The 16,949-nt window shown below is 47.4% G+C and overlaps 1 protein-coding gene across 2 annotated transcripts in view; it reads right to left on the reverse strand.

Moving 5' to 3' along the window:
* The window catches only part of LOC129865604 (trithorax group protein osa-like), a 114,355-nt gene that overhangs the window by 75,355 nt on the left and 22,051 nt on the right, over positions 1-16,949 (reverse strand). The window contains exon 2 of one of the 2 annotated variants that reach the window (XM_055938509.1): positions 13,081-13,155. The exons of the other annotated variant lie outside the window; for it this stretch is intronic. The gene's annotated coding sequence lies outside the window, so the exon portion shown is untranslated. The remainder of the gene's footprint in view (positions 1-13,080; positions 13,156-16,949) is intronic. 2 annotated transcript variants of the gene reach the window in all.

Genomic DNA, 16,949 nt, shown 5'->3' on the forward strand with positions numbered 1-16,949 from the left:
CGATGCCTTTCAACAATTGAGATTCTTTTTTAATTTGATGACGTCAACAGACACTCCCATTTCACACCGTACCGCTACGACAGTACATCAACTCGTCATACATTACAGCATCCTAGTCACCACTTACCGCGGAGACCCATATTTTAATGTCACACCATAACTCTTAATGATCCTCGTCGTCATCCCGATAGAATACTAATAAAGTTTATGAGGTTTTGAATTAGGTACCATAATGGGGGAAGGTGATGCAGTCACAAGCTACAATAAATAGCCTCATCGTCGACTCAGAGTGCTGATTAGTGACAGCGGAGAAAATAGATACGGTGACATAGCGCAGTATTATTTTTGGACGATATTAAATCTATACTTTGACTCCAAATGTTGACAAAACAATGTTGCTGTTGCTAGGTAGCGTTAGCTAGCGCTAGTCAGCTGCACTTGCACCAAAACGCTGGTATTTTTCATCCTATGGCTTCCGCTCCGTCTTCTTTTTAAAAAGTAAGCAAACATGTTTTCATCACTTTTATTTCCCTGACTGATCAAAACTCATTTTCTCATGCTCTCTCTCGTTTCTCTGCAGCAGACATATAATGAGCAATATATGTAAGGTTCTGTATTTATTTTCTTAGTCAACCTTGTGTTCTGTTCCGTTGTGTTCTTGAACGTAGCCCTGTCTTTCATTTTTGTTAATTGATTTCACCTGTGTTAGTTTCTCACCTGGTCTCATCAGCTCCCTATTTAGTTCAGTTCGTTCCGTTTGTGCCTTTGTGAGGCATTGTTCGTTTTGACTCTACTAAGCCCTTTCCTGGCTCGTTTGTGAAAACCAGCTATAGCCTTCAGTCCTAGCTTTGATTCACCTGCCTGTTTGCCTACCTGTGTAAGACCGTTGCCTGCCTGTGACCACGATTCCTGCCTTGTGCGAAGGCGAAAAAAATACCTGCCGCGCTCTGCGCGTGATTCTACACCTTTTTCTCCCTGAGTGTTCATTGCAATATATTTGGAACATCGAAATAAAATCAATACATATGAATCGTAATACATATCGTATTGGCACCTAAGTATCGTGATTACAGTGCATTCGAAAAGATATTCAGACCCCTTGACTTTTTCCACATTTTGTAACGTTACAGCCTTATTCTAAAATTGATTGAATTGTTTTTCTCCCTCATCAATCTATACACAATATCCCATAACGACAAAGCAAAAACAGGTTTGTAGACATTTTTGCAAATACCTTAAAAATAAAAAACTTAAATATCTTATTTACATGAGACTCGACATTGAGCTCAGGTGCATGATGTTTCCATTTATCATCCTTGAGATGTTTCTACAACTTGATTGGAATCCACCTGTGGTAAATTGAGTGGCCCAGCCAGAGCCCGTACTTGGGCGGCAGGTAGCCTCGTGGTTAGAGCATTGGACCAGTAACCGAAAGGTTGCTAGATCGAACCCCCAAGCTGACAAGATAAAAATCTGTCGTTCTACCCCTGAACAAGGCAGTTAGCCCATTGTTTCTGGGCCGTAAATAAGAATTTGTTCTTAACTGACTTGCCTAGTTAAATAAAGGGCAAGGGGGAGAAGGGCCTTGGGCATGGAAGTGACCAAGAACCCGATGGTCACGCTGACAGAGCTCCAGAGTTCCTCTGTGGAGATGGGAGAACCTTCCAGAAGGACAACCATCTCTGCAGCATTCCACTCAGGCCTTTATGGTAGAGTGGCCAGACAGAAGCCACTCCTCAGTAAAAAGCACATGACAGCACGCTTGGACTCTCAGACCACGAGAATCAAGATTCTCTGGTCTGATGAAATCAAGATTGAACTCTTTGGCCTGAATGCCAAGCATCACATCATACAGAGAGATCCTTGATGAAAACCTGCTCCAGAGGGCACAGGACCTCAGACTGGGGCGAAGGTTCACCTTCCAACAGGACAACGACCCTAAGCACACAGCCAAGGCAACGCAGGAGTGGCTTCGGGACAAGTCTCTGAATGTCCTTGAGTGTCCCAGCCAGAGCCCGAACTTGAACCTGATTGACACATCTCTGGAGAGAACTGAAAATAGCTGTGCAGCGACGCTCCCCATCCAACCTGACAGAGCTTGAGAGGATCTGCAGAGAAGAATGGGAGAAACTGCCCAAATACAGGTGTGCCAAGCTTGTAGCGTCATACCCAAGAAGACTTGAGGCTGTAATCGCTGCCAAAGGTGCTTCAACAAAGTACTGCGTAAAGGTTCTGAATACTTATGTAAATGTGATATTTCAGTTTTTAAAATTTGCTCAACTTAAAAAAAAAACAGTTTTTGCTTAGTCATTATGGGTATTGCGTGTAGATTGATGAGAAAAAAATAAGTTTTCACTCATTACACTACAGGACCCCAGTCGTTCCGGGGAGGCAGTTTATGTCACAACACCGCCCTCCATTCGTCAGGCTATGACAGAGTCCAAGTTAGACCAAGGCTGTTATGTCATAGCTTACTTAGTGACAGGGGTTAGAGTGTGTGTGTGTGTGTGTACGTAACACTGTCATACTAGATAGGGCGGTTTTAAAGAGCTGACCTTGTTTCCACTGGGCTAACTTCTCTCTCTCTCTCTCTCTCTCTCTCTCTCTCTCTCTCTCTCTCTCTCTCTCAGTCTCTCTGTCTCTCTCTCTCTCTCTCAGTCTCTCTCTCTCTCTCTCTCTCAGTCTCTCTCTCTCTCTCTCTCTCTCAGTCTCTCTCTCTCTCTGTCTAGTCACCAATCATTGTTATGAAACAAGCAACATGATTTTCAGTAGTCTGTCCTGCCTCTGGTTCACTAGACTGGGGCACATAGCTAGTAGAATCTGAGTCCAGTGGGAACCAAATCTCATAAGAGCATTCAGAGAACAGGTGTGACTCCCGTTCAGAATGAATGATTTGATTCTGGTTCACTCGACTCACTCTATTCTATCTGGAGCACACAGGCGCATAAAAGATTAGAGGAGATGAGTATAGAACACATTAGACTAGATCAGGGGTTCGCAGACTTGTTCAGCCGGGGGCCCGCCTTCCAGCATTGGGGAACATCCCGCGGCCCCCTTGTGCACGCGCAACATCTATTCCTATGGGCACAAGCACTGTTCACACCCCTCTTGTTGGCGGAGAGAATTTTGCAGGTTTCAAGCTTATTTCTTACAATTCTACACATTTGTTTTTCATGGGGTACAAAGAAAATGTGGCAGTTTTAAAGCACATGTTCTTGCAAATTCTTGACATTTTGCCACGTCTCATTTGTATTCGTGTGATATTTGAGTGACAATAAAATTACAACTATATCTATGGGCTAAAAAAAACGACATAAAAAAAGTTAGCTGACATGAACTGATGATGCCCAATTTCGACATTGCACCTTGTGCTTTCCACTACTACAACTTTCAAGAGTAACATGCTGACCAGACCGGACAGGTCGCGTGCGCGAGCGTCGCAAAATACATTTAGAAATCCATGTTAGGGCAAAAAATAGAAGTCATTCCTATTTCTGACGCAGATCGCGCTGCAAGTCCTGCCTCTCCCATCTCCTCATTGGTTTATAGAAGCAGGTGGGTACCTGCCATCTCCTCATTGGTTATACCCACGTGGGTGATTGAAAGACGAACTGTTTTGCCGGCAGTCGTGGTAATACAATGAAAGTTTAGATGCGATCACCATATAAGTTAAACGATGAAAAAACCTGGAAGGAGGAGAGATGACTAGAAACGATTCGGTTGGCCGTTTTATGTGTGGATTAATTGTCGGAGTAGAGGTCCTTGTGCATTTCAGGTAAAATAACAACTCAATGTTTATATCCCAGGACAAATTAGCTAGCAACAGCAAGCTAGCTAAATAGGACAAATTAACGTTAGCTAGCAAGTGCAAGCTAACTAGCTAAATTGCCATACATGTTTAATGCTTTTCGACCTGTCCCCAAATTAATGTCATTGGTTCAGAGTTTGTTTTGATATTTTAACCTGCGTGTCGTGATCGCGTTTGGTATGGGGAGGCAAAATAAATGTATGCACGAAAGCGCACGATGGCGCACGTGCGCAACCGGTTTGGGTTCCGTGTTAGACTGAGCCCCCTATAGTTTGGGAACCACTGGACTAGATCATCACAGCCAATTACTATCACTGCTGAGCTCTGCTCTGACTGGTTTTCTGAGTGCCTGTAGGCCTCTCTCTCTCATTCCTTGTCTCCCTCTCTCTCTCTCCCTGTCTCCCTCTCTCTTTCTCCCTGTCTGTCTCTCTCTCTCTCTCCCTGTCTCTCTCTCTCTCCGTCTCACTCTCTCCCTGTCTCCCACTCCCTTTCTCTCTCTCCGTCACCCTCACTCTCTCTCTCCGTCTGTCTCCCTCTCTCTCTCTCTCTCTCTCTCTCTCTCTCTCTCTCTGTCTCTCTCCTTCTATCTCTCTCTCTATAATCAGTGTTGTCATGTTATATCTTCTCCTCCTGAAGGCTGCTGTTGACCTTTTGCTAACGGCACAACTTCTCTGTTTCCTTTCTCAGTGTGTGTGTGTGTGTGTGTGTGTGTGTGTGTGTGTGTGTGTGTGTGTGTGTGTGTGTGTGTTTGTCTACGTGAGCGTTTGTGACACTGTGGTATCTGTTTCACAGCATTGGGTTTTTTACTTGGTTTGCTACATTCTCTTTCTCTCAAAACTCAGCATACACGTGTGTGTCTGATGTTTGATGACAGTAAATGATTACCCTAACCCTAAATCTAATTCTAACCCTAAACCTAACCCCTAAGGCTAAAATGGCTTTTTTTCTTGTGGGGACCGAAGTTCCTTGTTTTACTATGCTTGTGAGGACACACACATACTCTCCCTGAGGTCTGAATCGTTCTTCTCGCTGCTCAACGAATGTCAATGAACTCCCAGGAAGAAGATGAGAGAGGAGTATTAAGTTGAGCACTAGCCTAGCTAGCCTAGCTTCATAAATATGTTAATGAAATAACACATTTAACTACAGTAACATACATGCCACTTGCTAACTTAGCCTAACTCATGAATAAGTCAATGGGGTATACATGCACTTAGTCTAAGCATAGTTAGCCAAGCTTCATGAATAAATCAATGGAGTATACATGTACCTAGTGTTAGCTTAGTTAGCTTAGCTTTATGAATAAATGTACCTAGTGTTAGCATAGTTAGCTTAGCTTTATGAATAAATCAATGGAGTAGACATGTACCTAGTGTTAGCGTAGTTAGCTTAGCTTCATGAATAAATCAATGGCGTATACATGTACCTAGTGTTAGCGTAGTTAGCTTAGCTTCATGAATAAATCAATGGCGTATACATGTACCTAGCGTTAGCGTAGTTAGCCAAGCTTCATGAATAAATCAATGGCGTATACATGTACCTAGTGTGAGCGTAGTTAGCCAAGCTTCATGAATAAATCAATGGCGTATACATGTACCTAGTGTTAGCGTAGTTAGCCAAGCTTCATGAATAAATCTATGGCGTATACATGTACCTAGTGTTAGCATAGTTAGCTTAGCTTCATGAATAAATCAATGGAGTATACATGTACCTAGTGTTTGCGTAGTTAGCTTAGCTTCACGAATAAATCTATGGCGTAAACATGTACCTAGTGTTAGCGTAGTTAGCTTAGCTTCATGAATAAATCAATGGAGTATACATGTACCTAGCGTCAGCGTAGTTAGCCAAGCTTCATGAATAAATCAATGGCGTATACATGTACCTAGTGTTAGCGTAGTTAGCTTCATTAATTAGTTAACGGGAGAACACATTGTGGCTATATATACTAAGCAGCTGGAGGCTAGGGCTAAATCTGCATCGGCGCCAGTCTCCCTGGACTGACCCAGCTGCGTCACACACCGGGAGTGAGTCACTAGCTAGCTAACACATCAACACACACAAACACCACTTTTTTTTCTCTCTCTCTCTCCTTTCTTTTCTTCTCCTCTGTTTTGTCCTTTATGCCTGATGTTTCTTTCAGGGTTTTTGTTCCCCCTCCCTTCCCTCTCAAATAATAAGTAGAGAGAGAGAAGCCAGCACTATTTGTCCATCGGTGCAAGTGAAACAAGTTTAAAAGAGTACTCTCTTGTAGAAAAAGGGACGGAATAACCCCCCCCCCCCCCCCCGTAGAGGAAGGGAGGGAGGTCAAAGAGAAGTGAAAAAAGAAGAACGAAAACGAGACGAGAAAATCAGGGGAAATGGGAAGAAGAGGGGGAGCGTAGGAACGACGGAGCGATTGGAAATATAAAGCAGCACAGAGATGGAGAGAAGAAGAGCGATGGATAGAGAGAACAGACACTGTATTCATTTCACACTTGTCAGCTGCGAGGGAAGAATCAATGCGTATAAAGGGCTGAATGAAGAACGACAGACAATATGAAAGAAGGGAGGGAGAGAGATGGAGGGAGGGAGGGATGGAGGGAAAGGGGGGCGGAGGGGTAGATTGATGGGCGAGGCAACGTTGCTGGGCACCGGAATTGTTTCTCGAAAGCGAAAAAACGGGTTTTATAAACCGATGTATAATCTATCTGACTATACTTCTTACATATTTATTTGCAATGCCCTATCTCCACTCAACCATGGCCCATTTCATATCTAAAATATACATGTTTTCCTAGTGCCAGCTTCACAAAGTGCCATCCAGTCTGTGGAACACAGTGGTTAGGGACTTTTTTTTTTACGCGTGTGTTTAACAGTAAGCCTCTCCCTCAGGACAGACCCGCTGGCGTTAGAGACACATAAAGGAAGCAGACTTCCTCTCTTTCTTTTCCCTCCCTCCCTCCCTCCTCCAGCAATGGTTTAATGGGTGGATTACGTGGCCACAGCAGACTCATTGTTGCTGTAATAAAATCAATGCCATTTTTAAGGAGGTAAAGAGGGTGGAAGGGAGGGAGTAAGGGAGAGAAAGAGAGAGAGGGAAGGGGGGAGACAGAGAGAGAGAGAGAGGGAGGGAGAGAGGGTGAGAGGCAGTGAGAGAGACGGAGGGAAAGGAGAGAGCTACAGTGTGTCACAGATTAACGGATAGAAGGCCACAGCTCTGTAGAGATGAACTGCTGCCTTCTGCAGCAACACACACACACACACATAGGTGAGCACACACACCCACAGCAAGTGAATCATATGAACTTTGTTACTCTCTCTCTTAGTTACTCTCTCTCATAGTTACTCTCGCTCATAGTTACTCTCTCTCTTAGTTAGTCTCTCTCACAGTTACTCTCTCTCTTAGTTAGTCTCTCTCTTAGTTATTCTCTCTCATAGTTATTCTCTCTCATAGTTACTCTCTCTCTTAGTTAGTCTCTCTCTTAGTTAGTCTCTCTCTTAGTTATTCTCTCTCATAGTTACTCTCTCTCTTAGTTAGTCTCTCTCTTAGTTACTCTCTCTCTTAGTTACTCTCTCTCTTAGTTAGTCTCTCTCTTAGTTACTCTCTCTCTTAGTTACTCTCTCTCTTAGTTACTCTCTCTCTTAGTTACTCTCTCAAAACATTGCAACATTCGCTTCAAGGACACACACACCAGTATATGACTGGTGTAATATTATATGAGCACGTGAGAGAGTTCGTCATGGTCAGGTCACAGGGTCAGGATGGGACACTATACAGGATATACGGTCATACTAAATGAGTGTATGCAGGTGTAATTTGGGGCGGGCAGGTAGCCTAGTGGCTAGAGTGTTGGGTCAGTAGCCGGAAGGTTGCTGGATTGAATCCCCGAGCTGACAAGGTAAAAAAAATCTGTCGTTCTGCCCCTGAACAAGGCAGTTAACCCACTGTTCCCCGGTAGGCCATCATTGTAAATAAGATTTTGTTCTTAACTGACTTGCCCTATTAAAGAAAAAAAAGAAAAATAAATGTAATGTCACGTGGGTGTTATAATAGTGTTATAGTGTCATACACAGTAGTGTGTACTACAGAACTATAGTGTAGGAGTGAGAGTCTTTGTCCTGACAGGGCCAAATTGCACACTACAGGAAGTCCCTCTCTCTCGCTCTCTCGTTCTCTCCCTCCCCCCTCTCTCCCTCCCTCCCCCTCTCTGTCTCTCCCTCCTCATGCATGTCTTGCTCTGATGATAAGCATATTGTCTACGCTTTCCTTCTGGACAGAAAGACGCTCTCTCTTTCACTCTGTCGCTCTCCCCCTTTTACTCCCTCTCCTTCTGTGTCTGACACTTTCTCTCTCTCTCTCTCACGCACTCTCGTTTGCTCTGTCGCTGTGTCTTATTCCCTCTCTCACTCTTTATCTCCCCCTCCCTCCCTCCCTCCCTCCCTCCCTCCCTCTCTACTCCACAGCGACCTGTAGGTTAGGGAGGGACAGCCCATAATACGGGGGTTCTACAGGTTGCCTTGGCGATGAAGGAAAATCCCGTCTTCCATAATGGACTCCATTCATACCGTTGAAGCAGAGCGGGTGAAAGGGGAGAGGGGGGGGTGTGTACTGTATACTGTATCAACCACAGCTAACAGAAATGTACTAGCAACGAGAGAGGGAGAGAGAGAGAGGGGGGGAGGGAAAGAGGGAGAGAGAGAGAGAGGGGGGAAGAGAGAGAGGGGGGGAGAGAGAGAGAGAGAGAGTGAGAGAGAAATACTCAGGGACAAAGACAAAAGTTGTCCCCGACAGAGAGGGTGAGAAAGAGAAGAGGGATACAGACTATCCCTTCGCTGTTGGTGTAACCGCTGCACGTTTTGTTGATGTCAAAATGTCTATCGCGTCCATCGAACGTCTAGTTGCCCAAGAAAGCCCGGAACCATTTACAAACTAGCAAAGTGACCGCTGTGGTGCGCCTAGTATATTCCCCCTGCCTGTCGCGACACTCGTTTAATCCTCCGCACGTCAGTTCATTTCCAACCTAGTCTCCATATCACTTGTCTCCCACGCCCCCCCCCCCCTCCTCTTAATCGCTCTCTGGGCCAGTTAACCTACAAGCCTGTGTCTACAGTTAGCTGGTGTGACAGTGAGTGATGCCTCTCTGGACATCCGGGTTGCCTGCCACGAGTCTTCGAAACGGTCCGGCGTAACACGCCTGTAACGGAACGGAACGCCAGTTTGACGTAGAGGAACTACGTCACCGCCTACGTCACCGCCTTATCCGCTTGACTACGATACAGAATAGCAGCTAGCAAGAAGGAGATCACAGACGTTGTTTTGAATGAGTGCATTTAGCAAGTGGCTCAACTTTGCTAGAGTGGAAATGCTGCAGTGTAGTCCAGTCTACAGTATGGCTGCTAGACAAAACAGACTGCAGTGTAGTCCAGTCTACAGTATGGCTGCTAGACAAAACAGACTGTAGTGTAGTCCAGTCTACAGTATGGCTGCTAGACAAAACAGACTGTAGTGTAGTCCAGTCTACAGTATGGCTGCTAGACAAAACAGACTGTAGTGTAGTCCAGTCTACAGTATGGCTGCTAGACAAAACAGACTGTAGTGTAGTCCAGTCTACAGTATGGCTGCTAGACAAAACAGACTGTAGTGTAGTCCAGTCTACAGTATGGCTGCTAGACAAAACAGACTGTAGTGTAGTCCAGTCTACAGTATGGCTGCTAGACAAAACAGACTGCAGTGTAGTCCAGTCTACAGTATGGCTGCTAGACAAAACAGACTGCAGTGTAGTCCAGTCTACAGTATGGCTGCTAGACAAAACAGACTGCAGTGTAGTCCAGTCTACAGTATGGCTGCTAGACAAAACAGACTGCAGTGTAGTCCAGTCTACAGTATGGCTGCTAGACAAAACAGACTGCAGTGTAGTCCAGTCTACAGTATGGCTGCTAGACAAAACAGACTGCAGTGTAGTCCAGTCTACAGTATGGCTGCTAGACAAAATAGGCTGTAGTGTAGTCCAGTCTACAGTATGGCTGCTAGACAAAACAGACTGTAGTGTAGTCCAGTCTACAGTATGGCTGCTAGACAAAACAGACTGCAGTGTAGTCCAGTCTACAGTATGGCTGCTAGACAAAACAGACTGCAGTGTAGTCCAGTCTACAGTATGGCTGCTAGACAAAACAGACTGCAGTGTAGTCCAGTCTACAGTATGGCTGCTAGACAAAACAGACTGCAGTGTAGTCCAGTCTACAGTATGGCTGCTAGACAAAACAGACTGTAGTGTAGTCCAGTCTACAGTATGGCTGCTAGACAAAACAGACTGCAGTGTAGTCCAGTCTACAGTATGGCTGCTAGACAAAATAGGCTGTAGTGTAGTCCAGTCTACAGTATGGCTGCTAGACAAAACAGACTGCAGTGTAGTCCAGTCTACAGTATGGCTGCTAGACAAAACAGACTGCAGTGTAGTCCAGTCTACAGTATGGCTGCTAGACAAAATAGGCTATGGCAAAGCAACAGTAACGGCCAGATCTAGAATTCACAAATTGTTGATATACAGAGACATTAGAAAGGCGCGGAATTCGGATGAGATGAACATCAACTAACCAAACATAGACGGCTTCTTTTTAAATGGCTGCAGAACAACCAGACTGTAGTGTAGTCCAGTCTACAGTATGGCTGCAGACCAAGCAGGGAACTGCCTGACTCCACTGTGTAGGACTGGGAGTGGGACTGGGACTAGGACTAGGAGTGGGACTGGGAGTAGGACTGGGACTGGGACTAGGAGTGGGACTGGGACTGGGACTAGGAGTGGGACTGGGAGTAGGACTGGGAGCGGGACTGGGAGTAGGACTGGGAGTGGGATTGGGACTAGGAGTGGGACTGGCAGTGTGACTGGGACTAGGACTAGGAGTGGGACTGGGAGTAGGACTGGGACTGGGACTAGGAGTGGGACTGGGAGTGGGACTGGGAGGGGGACTGGGAGTAGGACTGGGAGTGGGACTAGGAGTGGGACTGGGAGTAGGACTGGGAGTGGGACTGGGACTAGGAGTGGGACTGGCAGTGTGACTGGGACTAGGACTAGGAGTGGGACTGGGAGTAGGACTGGGACTGGGACTAGGAGTGGGACTGGGAGTGGGACTGGGAGGGGGACTAGGAGCGGGACTGGGAGTAGGACTGGGAGTGGGACTGGGACTAGGAGTGGGACTGGGAGTAGGACTGGGACTGGGACTAGGAGTGGGACTGGGAGTGGGACTGGGAGGGGGACTGGGAGGGGGACTGGGAGGGGGACTGGGAGTGGGACTGGCAGTGGGACTGGGACTGGCAGTGGGAGCGGGACTGGGACTGGCAGTGGGAGTGGGACTGGGAGTGGGACTGGGAGTGGGACTGGCAGTGGGACTGGGAGTGGGACTGGGAGCGGGACTGGGACTGGGAGCGGGACTGGGAGTGGGACTGGGAGTGGGACTGGGACTGGCAGTGGGAGCGGGACTGGGACTGGCAGTGGGACTGGGAGTGAGAGTGGGACTGGGAGTGGGACTGGGAGTGGGACTGGCAGTGGGACTGGGAGTGGGACTGGCAGTGGGACTGGGACTGGCAGTGGGACTGAGACTGGCAGTGGGAGCGGGACTGGGAGTGGGACTGGCAGTGGGACTGGGAGTGGGACTGGCAGTGGGACTGGGACTGGCAGTGGGAGTAGGACTGGGATTGGGACTGGGAGTGGGACTGGCAGTGGGACTGGGAGTGGGACTGGCAGTGGGACTGGGACTGGCAGTGGGAGCGGGACTGGGACTGGCAGTGGGAGTGGGACTGGGAGTGGGACTGGGAGCGGGACTGGGAGTGGGACTGGGAGTGGGACTGGGAGTGGGACTGGGACTGAGACTGGGACTGGCAGTGGGACTGGGAGTGGGACTGGGAGTGAGACTGGCTGTGGGACTGGGAGTGGGAGCGGGACTGGGACTGGGAGTGGCAGTGGGACTGGGAGTGGGACTGGGAGTGAGACTGGCTGTGGGACTGGGAGTGGGAGCGGGACTGGGAGTGGGACTGGCTGTGGGACTGGGAGTGGGAGCGGGACTGGGACTGGGACTGGGAGTAGGACTGGCAGTGGAACTGGGACTGGGATAAGGGCATGTACAGAGCAGCGCTGAGTAGAACAATGACCTCACCTGATTCTCCCTTTCCTCCTGGCATAAAGCTATAACATCAGTCTCGTCAACCTGGAGTCTGTCTGCGGGCGTGAGAGATGAAAATGAACAGTCATGTTGTAGCTTTGTTTCAAAACTGACATAGCGTACTGTCCAAACGGTTCAGTACCTCAATCTCCCCGTTTCTCTTCCTCTGTTTAGTCGAGGGGTCACGTTGTAGGCCTACTAGCATTGGACCAATATGGAGTCAGGCACAAACCGTTCAGCCAGTACCAATACCTCCCTCTCTACCCTTTTCTGTGTCTGTTGAGTCCAGTTGTCTCCTTGGTCCAATACGGACGAATGCAAACTGTACAGCCAAGACTCTCACTCTTTCCATTTTTCTGTCCTGCTCTGCTCCCTTCTTCTCTTCTGCTGTGCCAGGGCTCATCTAGCTCAAAGCGGAGAGAGGAGAAACGAGAGAGGGATGCAGCCTGTTCCTAGTGGAGGAGGAGAGGGGGAGGACAAGACAGCCGAACTGAGTGCCTTTTGTTTGACTGCCCCCCCCTTCTCTCTCGCTCTCCCTCTCTTTGCCTCTCTCTCTCTCGCTCTCCCTCTCTTTGCCTCTCTCTCTATATCTCTCTCTCTCTGCGCCCCCTCATCCCACCTGCAGCCCTGTTACCACAGTGAGCAGCTGTTCTCTCTTTTCTTCTTCTCCCTTTCACTCTCTCTCTCTCTCTCTCTCACTCCACCCTCCTCTCTGCGCTCACTCCATTCACTCTTTCCTCCACCTCTTTCACACACGCTCTGCCTCTTTTCCTTTCAAGTCTCATTCTCTACCTTCTTCTATCTAATTCTTTCCAATAAGTCGCACGCACGCACGCACACACGCACACACGCACACACACACACACACACACACACACACACACACACACACACACACACACACACACACACACACACACACACACACACACACACTGAGGTACTCAAAAGTTCCTTGAGTTCACTACCAAGCTGACGCAGTATGTTTTGGTGATGGTAGTCACAGTGACAGTAACCTAGGTAACCCAGGCCTGAGTGACTCGGACCTTAACCCCATGAGTGGTCTCCTTGAAGATGAGATAGGTGGACTGGGCAACCAATCCCGTCTGGGTCGGGCGTATTTGACGCACACTAACCTGCTAGTGCGTCATAAGGCCGGGACTCCTAGAAGACTGACCAATCATATGTCTCCAATTATCTTCTAGGTCTGCCTAGGGGGTAAGCAGAACACACACACACAGACATCAATAACAGTACTGTACTGTGGGACAACTGGGGTCTGACTTAAGCCGGCGTCATAAGTGACATCACAGATGGCCTCGAGGCTGTAACGGCCATTTACTCTGACCACTCCTCGTGACACAATTATAACTCTCAGGGTCGCTGAAGCTCCTCCCTGACCTGTGATGTGATCAGAGAGGGACGTGAAGGACAGAACACTCCTCTCCTCTCCTCTCACACCCCCACTTTACCCCTGACTTAACCCCAAATATTATTATATTACAGACATCCTCTCCTCCCCTCCTCCCCTCCTCCGTCTCTTCTATCTGTCTGAAGTTTCTTAGTCTGTAACCCAGAGATGCCAGGGTAGATAACATTTACGGACACACACACAACACTGGCTTCAGTTACAATACACACACTCCTGTTTGGCCAGCCTGTGCCACTGTTTGTCCTGCCATTTTCCTCTGTTGCTGAACACACACACACACCACTGGCTTCGGGTTACAATAACCATACACTCTTGTTTGGCCAGCCCGGACTCATTTAGCTGTGGATCAGGGGGGGCTGTCAGTGTGTGTGATGCATTGTGTGTAATGTGTATGTTTCAGATGGAATCGCGTGTGTAGATGAATAGCTACTGTATGTGTGACAGGCACTATGTGTGTGGGGTAGACGGTGGGCTAGTTGGTGTGTGTGTAAGCTACGGTGTGCGTGAAGTGGTGGGATTTGAGGATTTATTAAGCAGGTAACGTCCTGAAAGTGCAAACGTGCCTTTGTGAGAGAGTGTATGTGTGTGAGTGTGTGTCTGGCGTGTGTATCAGATGACTTCCTCCAGAAGCTAAGGGGTAATATCCAGAATGTGTGTGTTTCTGATCTTGTGTGTGTGTATCGTGTGTTCTCAATGTCTGGCGAGTGCTTTGTCCTTTGTACAACCCCTTGCCTTCCTTCCACCCCAGTGCGCGCACACACACACACACACACACACACACACACACACACACACACACACACACACACACACACACACACACACACACACACTGTCTGTCAGAAAGGGGAGGAGAGGGAGGGACAGACACACACACAAACACACACTTGCGTGGGTACAGTACGCAGGTGCATAGAAAACACATGGGATTCCACAAACACACTGAAACGGACAAAGACAGACACACGTGTTTGTAGCTACAACTGCTCGTAGACCCATATCGCTGGTTTTCTGAAAGAGGCACGGCCAAAATGCTCTGCATCAAATACTTGTGCATGTTAGACTTGGGCTGTAGATGGTATATACCATATAACGGGGTATTTGGAAATGGCTATGGGATGGTTTTTCAAAAACCGTCAATACTGCTGAAAGTATTGATTTGACGTTTTAGGATATATTTGAATATTTGTAGCTACTTTTGAAGTAAATACCTGCAGTCAACTTGTGCATTTACGTTAGGAGGCGAAGCAGATCACGCTTCATTTCACCTGCCACATTATTTGACAAGAACCTTTCCGGGTAGTCCTCAGTCACGTGTTGGTATTAAAAAGTCCCCATAGCACAACGACGAGAGACCGGAGCCTTTCACTCATGTTTGCGCAGCACGCGTCAGCCGACATAGTTACAATGTAGAAATCGACAACTGAATGTTTGCCAGCTCGATATCTTATAACTATTAAGTGAACTGTCTGAAATGTGCTATATGCTCTGCAGTTGTGCATTTGGTTTGCTAACGTGGTAGCTTGTTGGCTAGCTAAGGGGTTAGCTTCTTGCAAAATCACGCTTCTCTTGGTAACGGCATAGAATCTCCTCCTAAATCAAGAGCCTTGCTGTCTAACATTTGTTTGGTGCGTCCAGTTAACTGTGAGTAGCATTTTTTTAGTTACTTGTATAACTTTATGAGCTGGGATGTTTGTCTTAACAAAAAGTTTATGTCAGAGACTGTATAAAATGTTCGCAAGCACTTGTTAGCATTTAGATAGCATTTGCCATGGAAATGTACATGTACTTGTTAGCATTGCTAACCTTCAGATTACAGAGGCTCTGTCGGGTTTGAAAATAGCACCCCTTGTGTTCAGTGTCGGTATTACCGAATATCCCAGGATGGCACAAGGCCGGTATGAAGGTATGACAATCTGAAAACCGCCCAAGCCTAGTGCATGCATGCGTGTGAGCATGTGTGTGTGTGTGTGTTCGTTTACGTGCCCCAGGGCTCTTCCCCATGTATGTGTTTGTGTCCTGACCTACTTCCAGCCCCCCTGCCAGCCAGCCACCTCACTCAGCCCCTCTGCCTGTCAAATACCATTAGTGCACACACACACACACACACACACACACACACACACACACACACACACACACACACACACACACACACACACACACACACACACACACACACACACACACACACACAGTGAGGGCATGAAAGGGCATATTTCAAATCATGTCGAGACTTGAGTGGAGGTCCGCGCACTAATGAGATACATGGGGCCTTAAGATTACAGGAGTCAATGGGATCCTAGACATTGCTATAACACGCATGCGCCGCTGTCATAACCACGTCACTCACTATAAGTGGTTATAAGTGGTTCTAAACCACACAAATTTATAGTCAGTCCCCGCTGTCCGATCACCTGACTGCAAAAAAAAAAGAGGGCACGCAATTTTAACCGATCGCCACACTTTTACAGCATAGAATGGTTCAATCAGGTAACGCGTCAAGACACCTTTCCCCCAGTCAGCTCATTTTTCGGGAAAATCATTGCAAATTGCCGCAGAAAAAAAAGTCTGAATTGCCGCAGCAAAATCAAGCATTTTGTCCTGCAACTATCACACACAAAAAAAGCGGGACCCAACATACAAAACATTAGGAACACCTGCTCTTTCCATGACATAGACTGACCAGGTGAATCCAGGTGAAAGCTACGCTTGATGAAGGGGAGGAGGCGGGTGAAGGAAGGATTTTCAAGCCTTGAGACAATTGAGACGTGGATTGTGTATGTGGGCCATTCAGAGGGTGAATGGGCAAGACAAAAAAAATGGAAGTGCCTTTGAACGGGGTATGGTAGTAGAAGCCAGGCGCACCGGTTTGTGTCAAGAACAGCAACGCTGCTGGGTTTTCCCCGCTCAACAGTTTCCCGTGTGTATAAACAACGCTCCACCACCCAAAGGACATCCAGCCGACTTGACACTACCGTGGGAAGCACTGGCGTCAACAAGAACCAGCGTCCCTATTGAACGGGGGTGCGACTCAATATTAGGAAGGTGTTCCTAATGTTTGGTCACCTCAGTGTTTATACTAGAAAACATGACAACCCTATACTATCCACACACACAGCATTATTATAACTAACCCATATTACTCACAATCACATGATGCCTATAGGCCAGAACCTATGATTCAGGCCTATCATACTACACATATTAAGTACTATTACTAATTACTAACTCATATAATCACGTGACGCCTGTATAGATCGAGTTAATGGGATTCTCTACGCACACAAAGCATTGTCACCTAGATATTACACACATTTCTTCATTTCTTTTATTTAACCTTTTATTTAACCAGGCAAGTCAGATAAGAACAAATTCTTATTTACAAGGACGGCCTCGCCCCGGGCCAAACCCTAACGACGCTGGTCTAATTGTGCGCCGTACTATGGGGCTCCCAATCGTGGTCGGGGTTGTGATACAGCCTGGAATCGAACCGGGGTCGCAAGGGACGCCTCTAGCACTGAGGCGCACTGACTTAAGACCGCTGAGCCACTCGGGAGCCCCAAAGATGCG

This window comes from Salvelinus fontinalis, chromosome 11, assembly GCF_029448725.1.
Source record: "Salvelinus fontinalis isolate EN_2023a chromosome 11, ASM2944872v1, whole genome shotgun sequence".
Classification (NCBI taxonomy): Eukaryota; Metazoa; Chordata; class Actinopteri; order Salmoniformes; family Salmonidae; genus Salvelinus; species Salvelinus fontinalis.